This window comes from Echinops telfairi, unplaced genomic scaffold (genome assembly GCF_000313985.2).
Source record: "Echinops telfairi isolate 266 unplaced genomic scaffold, ASM31398v2 ScPeMD7_8;HRSCAF=38, whole genome shotgun sequence".
NCBI lineage: Eukaryota > Metazoa > Chordata > Mammalia > Afrosoricida > Tenrecidae > Echinops > Echinops telfairi.
This window is the reverse complement of record NW_022103905.1, coordinates 17,645,775-17,655,934: the sequence shown is the minus strand read 5'-3', so window position 1 is coordinate 17,655,934 and position 10,160 is coordinate 17,645,775. Positions and strand designations below refer to the sequence as shown.

At 47.1% G+C, this 10,160-nt stretch overlaps 1 pseudogene; it reads left to right on the top strand.

Annotated features, from left to right (window-relative positions):
• Positions 1-1,360: 1,360 nt before the first annotated feature.
• Positions 1,361-10,160, top strand: part of LOC101645421 — a 62,949-nt pseudogene continuing 54,149 nt past the window's right edge.

Below are 10,160 nucleotides of genomic sequence, written 5' to 3'. Positions count from 1 at the left end.
GCTTGTTGTTCCCTTGTCCCTGGGTTTGTTAACACCTCTTCCCTTCCCCCCACCTCCCCCTCTCCCATGTCCCCCCCATAACCTTCTATTAATTGGGTGGTCACAATTTAAGCTCTGATACTTTTCCCTTCATCATATTTGAATTTATTATTGTCATCTTTGGGTCACACAAGCTGGTGTGCTTCATCCATGTGGACTTAGCTGACTCCTGACTTAGATGGCTGCTTATTTGAATACAAGCCTTTAAGACCCCAGACACTATTCCGCTTGATAGCCAGGCACCATCTGCTTTCTTCACCATACTTTGCTGTAGCACCCTTATCTCCAGTGATCATTTCATGAAGGCAAATACCAACCAGGGCCATGTTATCAGAACTAACTGTTCTTGGATGGGGGTTAGAGCTAAGTGGGGGCCCAAAATCCATCTACTTGTCTCTGGGATATGCACACTCAGGTTTACTTTGGCAGTTTTATTATGACAGAATTAAAACCCCATAACACCAACTATACCAACAAAAGTTACAAACCTACCAGTAAACAACAACAGCAACAAAAACAAAAATAAACATGCAAAATAAAGCATGAAAACAAAAGCCTATGAAACAGAAAAGTAGAATATTGTCAATCACAACCCCACACACACGGGGTATAAGGTGATTGCACTGATAACATCACCAATTTTTCCAGTGACACAGCACTCAGGCCATTGTCGGTATGAGGGGGCTGTGCACATCCAGTTCCACTGTGAGCTGCAACCCGTGAGTTGTGGCTCCCCACAGTTCAATCTACCATTCCATCCAGCTCTGTCTGCCCAAGTATGGGGATTGTGCCAGGGGGAAACTTCCTGGATCAATGGGTAGGAATGTTCTAGGTCAGCGGTTCTCAACCTGTGGGGTAAGACCCCTTTAGGGGCTGAACAACCATTTCACAGGGGTTGCCTGATTCATAACAGTAGCAAAATGACGGTGATTAAGTAGCAACGAAAATCATTTTATGGTTGGGGGGTCTCCACCACATGAGGACCTGTATGAAAGGGTCCTGGCATTAGGAAGGTTGAGAACCACTGTTTAGGATTAGAGCAGAATCCTGATCCCTCCTAAGAGCTCACCCTAAGATTCCATTGTGAAAACAGATGTGGTCTCTGTCACACCTTCTCTGGTGGTGCTCTGGGGTAAGCGTCGGACTGTTAAACAGAAGGTTGGTGGTTCAAACCCACTGGTTGCTCTGAGGGATAAAAATGAGACTGTCTGCTTCCAGATGGCTCTACAGTCTCCAGACCCTCTGCAGAGTCTCCAAGAGTCAGGATCGATTCCATGGCAGTGGCCTGGGTTTGTAGGGGGAAAAATAAATTTAAAAATCTATGGACAGCGACGCAAGATGGCAGCCACCACAGGCTCGGACAATTTATGAAAACCAGATATAAAGCCTTAAAATAGAATGTGGACCTACATACCTGGAAGCACCCCCCTTTGTAAGATTTGTAACAAAAATTAATATGAATGGAGTTAATGTTCTAATGGAGTGGTGGACCCACGAGCCATATCAGTGCTAGCAAAATGGCAGAATTCCTACAGCATCCAAGTTGTCCTGCCAGAGCCCCGGCGCCTATTGACGTCTAAAGAAACTATGAAGCTCCCTCAACCGCCCAGAGGACAGTGTTACAGCGATGAATCACCAAGGAAAACCACAGGGCCTCCCTTCCCAGTTCATGTAAGCAGTCTTCCGTTTCCACAGTAGTACATTTTTAGATAACATCTTGTAGACCTCAAAGGACTAGACAGGAAGCTCCCATTCAAGGGCAAATTATCTTAAGGCACTGTACATGATGCTAATATTTTGTCCATTTGAAACACAGAAGTTTGCTCTTAAAAAAAAAAAAACTCTGGCGGGGTAGCTGGGAGCTCTCCCTGGTGCTGCCAAAACCCTTCTTCACTCTGCTTTCTTCCACGGCTCTCTCCTGAATGTTTGCTTCTTTCCCTTCTTCTAAAATATCCACCTCCAACCTGGCCGGTGACTGTGCCTGACGTGGAATTCTGCTGCGTGACTATGTCCTGTGTCTGAAGTCCTGGGTCGTCTTGAGGGCGGATGTGGTGGTGTAATGTCCTTACACATACCTGACTCTTTAATCTATTGTCTGTCAGCCTTTCTATCTTTGCTTCAGTGTTGTGCTTTTGATCCGGAAAAGAGAAGAATGCTCATTTTGGCCATATGGCTTGTCTTTGAGGAGAACTGGTGGTGCATTGGGTTAAACACAGGGATGCCAGCTAGTTCACATGAGAAAGATGAGACTGGATTCTTTTCAGCCTCAGAAACACTAGGGAGCAATTTTACTCTGTCCTACAAGGTCAGTGGGCTGAGCAAAATCTCAGAGAAGCTGAATTCTATGCAGAATGACGTATCAGGATTGGAGGAAGGTCTATTAATACATACAATGTACAGATGACACCAACTTGTTTACTGAAAGTGAGGAGGACTTGACGCACTTGCAGATGAAGGTCAAGGATTACAGCCTTCAGCGTGGGTTTTAACTCAGTGTAAATAAAACCCAAATCTTCCCAACTGGATCACCAGATAACATCATGAGAAATGGAAAAAAGATCAAGTGGCCCTGGATTTCATCTTGCTTGGATACACAATCACTGTTCTCGGAAACAGCAGTCAAGAGATCAAATGACACATTGCATTGGGTCAGTCTGCTGCACAAAACTTCTTTAAAGTGTTGAAGAGCAAGGATGTGAATTTGAGGACTGAGGTTCACCTGACCCAATCCACGATGCTTTCAATGGTCTCATATGCATGTGACAGTTGGACATTGAATAAGGAAGACTGAAGAAAAATCAATGCATTAGAAGAATTGATGAGGGATACAACGAGTGAAAAAAAAAAGCATTGATGCATTTGAATTATGACGCTGGTGAAAAAAATTGAAAATAACATGGGCTACCAAAAGAACAAATAAATCTGTGTTGGAAGAAGTGCAGCCAGAATTCTCCTTAGAGGCAAAGGTGGTGAGACTTTGACTCACGGATGACTCATGTATTTTGGACATGTTGTCCGGAGAGATCAATCTCTAAAGACCATCAAGCTTGGTAAAGTCGAGGGGCAGCGGAAAATAGAGGGATGTTGGGTTGAGACAGATTGACACAGGAGCTGCAACAATGGGCTGAAACACACGAACAATTGTGAGGTACAGGATCAGGCAGTGTTTCATTCTGCTGTACAAAGAGTGTCTATGAGTCAGAACCAACTCCACAGCCCCTAACAGTAACAACAACAGGGTTAGAACAAGTCAGGGTGGTCTCCATGACAGTAGGCAGTCTGTCTTAGTATTGTGATACCAGAAAATTCACAAGTTTTAATAATCAGGAATTATTCTCCCACTAGTTTAGGACTAGTACTTGACTTAAAATGTACTCACACTAATCCTACCTTATTTACATAACAAGCGGAATTCACTCACAGAGTGTGGGCAGATTTTGGATTGACAGCAAGGCAGAGTGTGGGATAATGGAGTTGGACAAAACCACCCAGTTTTGTCCCCGTGAGGCAACTGAGCCTTCCCCACAACCCCCAGGGGGAGATGGGCTGTTCCGTGTGACCGGAGCCCCTGATGGGAAAACCAGTCAAATGTCTCCAGGTGCTTCACCCAAAGAAAGATTACAGGGTCTTGTCTACGAAGAAGTTCTTCGGAAGATCATTCTAGCAATCTACTTTCCCCAAATCAGCCGTTGAAAAGCCTTTGGTCAACTTTCAACCAAACAATGGGCAGATTTGTAAAGTGAACAGTAAGCCCGGGGAGAAATGCATTCCTCAGCACAACCCACCTCTCAGTACCAGGAGACCAGCAGCCACTCAGAAGCAAAGCAGGAAGGGCAGGGGAGACAGCAACCAGTGTCGTAAGAAAATGTGTATAGATTGTGTGATGGACAAATGACTTGCTCTGTCAAATTTCACCCCCAATATAGTGAAAAACAGGTTGACTGTTCATGAACCAGGAAGACAGCAGTCCCTGGCCCCCATACAGGTGTTTGAAATCTATTCTTCAAGGAAGCCACCCAGAGTGACTGTTAGTCCCCTCATCTGGAGGATTGAGCACAGAAAAGGTCTACCACACCTGTGCTGTAGGAGGCTGGGGTTTGTAGGCATGCGGCTTCCAGTTCAGATCATGGAGGAGATTCTGAAAGTGGTATGGCTGGAAGGAGCCCTGGTGGTATAGGGGTTGCACGCTGGGCTGTGATCCGCATGGTCTACTGTTCAAAACCACCAGCTACCCTAGGGAAGAAAGACTAGGCTTTCTACTCCTGTAAATAGTTAGTCTTGGAAACCCACAGGGGTTCACTATGGGTCAGTATTGACCCGAGGGCAGTGAGTTTGGAGCTTGGTTTGGACTGTACCCAAGAGGTGAGAGTGAAGTGCCCCTGGTCTCTGCTCATTCTGGGCCGGTTGACTCCTCCCCTGGGCCAGAGGGTGAATCTGAGCCAACTGAGTTTCTCTGGAATCATCATGGAATCTCTGAGTCCCAGGTCACCGGAGAGGGTGAAGGAGCTACTTGGCCAATTCACTTCCCAGTTGCCCCGTCTGCACCAGCTCAGGCACCTCCAGATGGACTCTGTCCTCTTCAAGCGCCTCCTGATCCGGGTCGTCAGGTGCCTAAGCACTTAAATTCTGAGCACCCCATTTGCAGAGGGCTTTGCATGACAGTGATCGTCCAAAATCCATTTGCAGCATACGCTCATGGATTAAGCCTCCATTGTAAACCTTCTGATCAGGTAGAGTGCATTGCTAAGTGGATTGCCTCCACCCCTCTCCAGTCAGCCCTGGGAAGGGCAGTCGCTCTTGGGGCCTGCCTGGGGGTGTCCTTGAAGGAGATCACTGTACTGGGGAAAGCCCTAGGGGTGCATAGTCACTGGTCATGGCCTTTTCGTCATTCCCTGACTGTCTTGCTTAGAAGACCCTGGGCTCCCCTTGTGAACTCTTCTGTCATAACCTACGTGTCCCAATCATGGTCCCACTTCTGATGTCCCAACTGCGATGTACTGATCTGCCACCAATCCTGAATTTCTGAGCGTTTCCTTGGTTCCTTGCCTCATGTCACTAGTTCCCTGGGAGAGGACATCATGTTTGATCAAGGAAAGGAGCAGCAAAACGAGGAAGACATTTGATGAGATGGCCTCACACAGTGTTGGCAACTGTGGGCTCAACCAACAGTTGCAAGGTTGGCCTAAGACTGGGAAGTTTTTCGTCTGTCGGACATGTGGTCGCTGCAGGTTGGAGCTGACTCCACAACACCTAATAACATCTAGATGGGGCCAAATAGCCTCATCTTTCTCCCATGCACTCCATACTGAACTTGAGCCTCTTACCTTACAGTTGTGTAGTACCACAATGCTTAGCCCACAGAGCTCCTACAAAAAAAGAGAGAGAGAGAGAGAGAGAGACAAACAGACTGCTATGGAGTCAGTTCTGACTCACAGTGACCCCCATAATAGTAAATCATAATAGCACATATTTTATTAGGTTGTTCTGATTATTTAATAAGAAAAGTTCAATAAAGCATCTGTCTTGTTGCAGCAGCCCATAAATATTAAAATGGCTGTAATTATCATTTTTATTTCTACTATGGCATAGAAAATAAAGACAAAATGGAAAGAAAAATCATTCATACAGTTAAGTAATTTCAAACTGTAAGAGTCAGTAAACTGCCAAGTACAATAAATGAAGCATCAACCTGGCTGCCATTGAGCCAATTCTGAGTCACAGGGATGCTCTGGGAAACAAGAGTGCTGCTCCACAGGGTTTCTGAGACCGTAGATCTTTAACGAAACAGACAGGCACAATTTTCTCCTGTGGGATTATTGGTGAGTCTGAACTGCCAACCTTTAGAGCAGCAGCCCGAAGCCCACTGTGCTACCTGCTGGCTGCCCAATCGTTAAGGGTTCCTTGCCTAAAATATCCATGGTTCAAACTCACCCCATGGTTCCAAAAGAGAAAGACCAGGTGAGCTGGTTCTGTGAAGAGTACAGCCTAGCCAACCCTGTGAACCGGTTCTACCCTGCCACTTGAGGTCACTATAAATTGAAATCAACTGGACAGTTTGTGAGTTGTGAGCAAGACTGCACCCATTGTATGCCATAGTTCACAAAGACAATGTTCTGCCTCCTGTTGGAACATGGTGAATGGGGTCTGAAACGCTCATGAGCAGTCAGTTAAGGTGCAACCACTGCTCTTGTCCTGCCCAGAAGAGAGAAGAGGGATGAAAAACGGAAAGACATAAGAAACAATTGCTTCAGTGGACTAACGGACCATGTGCCAGTCCATCAATCCCTGCAATCCCAAAATCAAAACTAGATGGTGCCCGGCTACTGCTAACAATGGCTCTGAGAAGGATCCCCTCAGAAGGTGCTCAACGAAGTAGGAGACAATGAGGAACAGAACTCAAAATGATAAACGAGACCAAGCCGATAAGAGATGGATGAAGCTGCACACACATGGCCCTTTGTCTCCCGTGAGGTCTTGAACCCCATTCAAATGGGGTCTTGAACCCCATTTCTGTGAGATGTTAAACCACGTGGGAGCAAAAGGGCAGCCTTTACCCCAGGATGCAGTTCAGAGGGCTAGGAAAAAACAAGGAATCAAAACAGAAACACAAGGAGAACGCAGGTCATGTGATGGTACATTGAGAGGACTGAGTTGAAAAAATGTGTATAAATTATTGAATGTAAGACTGTTGATCTGTTCTAAAGAGTGCATAATGGACAATAAAACATTTTTAAAGATGGAGGATATCTTTTTGTGAGTCAGCCATGTTTACTTTTGTTATGAATTTATCACTGTGAATTTTGATGATTCCCCACGGCTCAAAGAAGAGTTTAGAATGTTAACGACTATTGGAATCCTGATTGAGGAAATTGACCCCTCCGGCTTCCTAGGTCTTCGTTTGAGATTGATAAGGAGAGGTCCCTGGAAAGCAGATATCAAGACACTGAATGGGAAAATGATTCTTCTGCTTTATGTCCTTACCCTGTCTTGTGGCTTTTTGTAGACTGTCGTGTAGCTTAAGATTTATCACACACCTTCCTGTAATCTGCGATTAATATGATTAGAAGAAATCAGTATAAATCTCACTTAGGTATTTGGGTTAATCAAGGACCCACCAAACAGCCTCTCATGCACTGGTGTTTCTTTCTGCGCCACTGGAGTGGTTATTGATTAGGCCATTGCTCAGGGGCACAGAGCCCACCCTTGGGGTTACAGCACTCACCAAAGAACATTTGAAGGTCTATCGTGCTCATTCATTCACGTCCAAATTTAATACATGCAGGAGTCAGGGAATTGCCTCTTGCAGACCCCATCAATGACAGGAGTTACTTCTGGATCAACCAAATCATCTTCAGATTTGCTTTGAGATGCTTTCCAAAGGCTATGATGTAACCACCCCCATGATGGGCTCTGACACAAGGCAGTGAACTCCATGGTGAGAGCCCCTCTGAGCAGCCAATCAGTTGACAGGGAATTACCTGAGGGTGTGGCTGTGACCAACAGGCCACATGTCCCTCCATCTGGATCCTGCATCTGGCTTCCCATCCTCTGACCAGTGGCTCTTTGGACTTCAGCCAGCTCAGTACCTGTCTTTCTGCTATATTGCCATCTGGTCTTGGATCCCTGACTTTGGCAGCTGGTGGGCCTTTTGACCTTTGGGTCTTGGCTTTGTCAGTCCCTGTAGGGAGTTGAGCTGGGGGGGAGTCTCCAGCCTGCCATGTGACCTATGGATTGGGACTTGCCAGCCTCTGCCACAACCATGAGTTGGAAAGGGAAGGAGTGTGGGCAGAAAGGCCTGTAGAGGTGTCCTTGGAGCTAAGGAAGGACCCAGAACCAGAACCAGAACCAGAACCAGAACCAGAAGGGCTGGAGTCAGCACCTTGGCTCTCCAGGAGATCTGAGCAGACTCAGCCTGCCAAGCACAAAGCAGGGTTAATTTGGGAGCTGACTGATCAGCATGAGCAACCAGAGCCCACCCAGGCTCTTGACCTTGCAAACCAGAGGCAGCTGCAGCAATAGGGCTTGGCCATCACCACTCTGAGGCTGCGCATGCAACTCTTGCCACCTCTGTTCATGGTGGCCATCATTGGGAGACCCTGTGAAACCCTGAAGGCCATGGGGCAGGCCTGGCCTTTCACCTGTCTGCCCCTGGGGCCCCCGAGGAAGGTTCAGCAAGGTCACCAGGACATCCTAACGGCGGTACTGTACTGTGTGGGCTGCATGGGCTGCTAGCCCAGAAGCTTCATGGCGGAGAGGCAAACTGAAAGTGCTGGATTTACTGACTGCCGTTCACACTCACTCCTGGAATGAATGCTCCCAGACCTGTCTGTGTGCTCCTCGCAGGCGCAGAGGCTGCCCAGCCCAGGACTCAAAGGCGAAAACTGGGCCACGGGGAGAAGCAGCAGGCCCTGTGCCCTGTGGAGGTGCTCACAGATGTGTGCTTGAAGGAAGCCACCTGGGATGACTCTCTCACCCTCCTCAGAGAGAGGGTGGAGCAGAGGAAAGGCCTACCACACCTGTGCTGTAGAAGGCTGGAGGTTGTTGACATGCTACCTGGAATTCCGATGATGGAGGAAATCCTCAACGTGGTACAGGTGGGCTCTGTCCAGGAGGTGAGAGTGAAGCGCCCCTGGACCCTGCCCACCCTGGCCTGGCTTGCTCTTCACCTAGGCCAGATGGTGAATCTGAGACAGCTCAGTCTCTCTGGAGTCATCATGGAATCCTTGGGTTCGGGATCACCGGAGGGGTGGTGAACTAGCCCAGTTCACCTCTCAGTTGCCCAGTCTGCCGCAGCTCAGGCACCTGCAGGTGGACTCTAACCTCTTCTTTGAGGACCACCTGAGCCAGCCCATTTTCAAGAAAAAAACCTACTATGCACACCCCTCCTGCCCAACAAGTACAACAGCTCTATCACCTCTGGAGAAGGCAAAAAGTGCAGACAGTGAAAAGAGCCGCGGTTGACAGGGAGTCCGGAAGAGAGAGGAGGGATACACAGGTGATGCACAGGGCATTTGGGGGACAGTGAAGTGAATCCGGTTGATGTTGTGGATGACGGTGAGCACATGGCATTGTTCATTTGTCAAAACCCTCTGGAAACCCAACAGCAACAGTAGACCCTAAAGTCACCTGTGTACATCGGTCAATAAAATACATGGGAATCAATTCCTCTCACCTAGGGCTCACAGATGCTGTTTTCTCTGCCCCACCCCAAACACTCTTTTCTTCCTCTTTCCCCATTTTCCTTTATGTGAGTGAGTTCTGACTCATACTTCATTCTATCCACAGATACTCTCCTTCAGGGGGACCTTTCTGATGCCATTGTGTGGCTGTTGTGTTGTTGTTGTTGTTGTTGTTGTTAGGGGCCATCAAGACAGCTCATGGCAGCCCTATATGCCACAGAATGAAACACTGGCCAGTCCGGTGCCACCTTCACACATTGCTCTTTGAGTCCATTGTTGCAGCATTTTGTCAAACCAGCTCATGGAGGCTCTTCCTCTGTTTCACTGCCATCTACTGTCCCATGTATGAGGTCCTTCTCCAGGGACACCATGATCCTCCTGGTTGCATGTCACCAAGTCCAAAGTACGTACAACAAAATCTCACCAGCCTTGCTCCTAAGGAGCATCTGTCTGTACCTCTTTTAAGATAGATTGGTTTGGTCTTCTGACATTCTGGGGTACTTTCAATATTCTTTGCCAATACAATAATTCACATACATCAATTGGTTGATCTTCCTTAGTCATTGGCCAGGTTTGCATATATGCAGAACAAAGCCAAAAGCCAAACGCACTGCCCTGAAATGGATGCCAGCTCACAGCAAAGCTGTTAGACAGGGCAGAGCTACCCTTGTGGATTTCCAGGGGATTGAAAATGCCATGACTTGGCTCAGGTACGTTTGTACCTTGGCTCAAGGTAACATCTTGCTCTTCAACACTTTAAAGAGGCCTTAAGCAGCAGATGTCCCAATGTAAGGGGTAGCTTAATTTCTTGGCTTCTACTTCTTTTGTTTTTGTTTTATTTACAGTTTTATTGGCACTTGTATTAGTCTAGGTACTTTGGAGAAACAAATCCACAGCAACTCATGTATAAGAGAGAGTTTTATGCAAAGAAAATGTGCATCA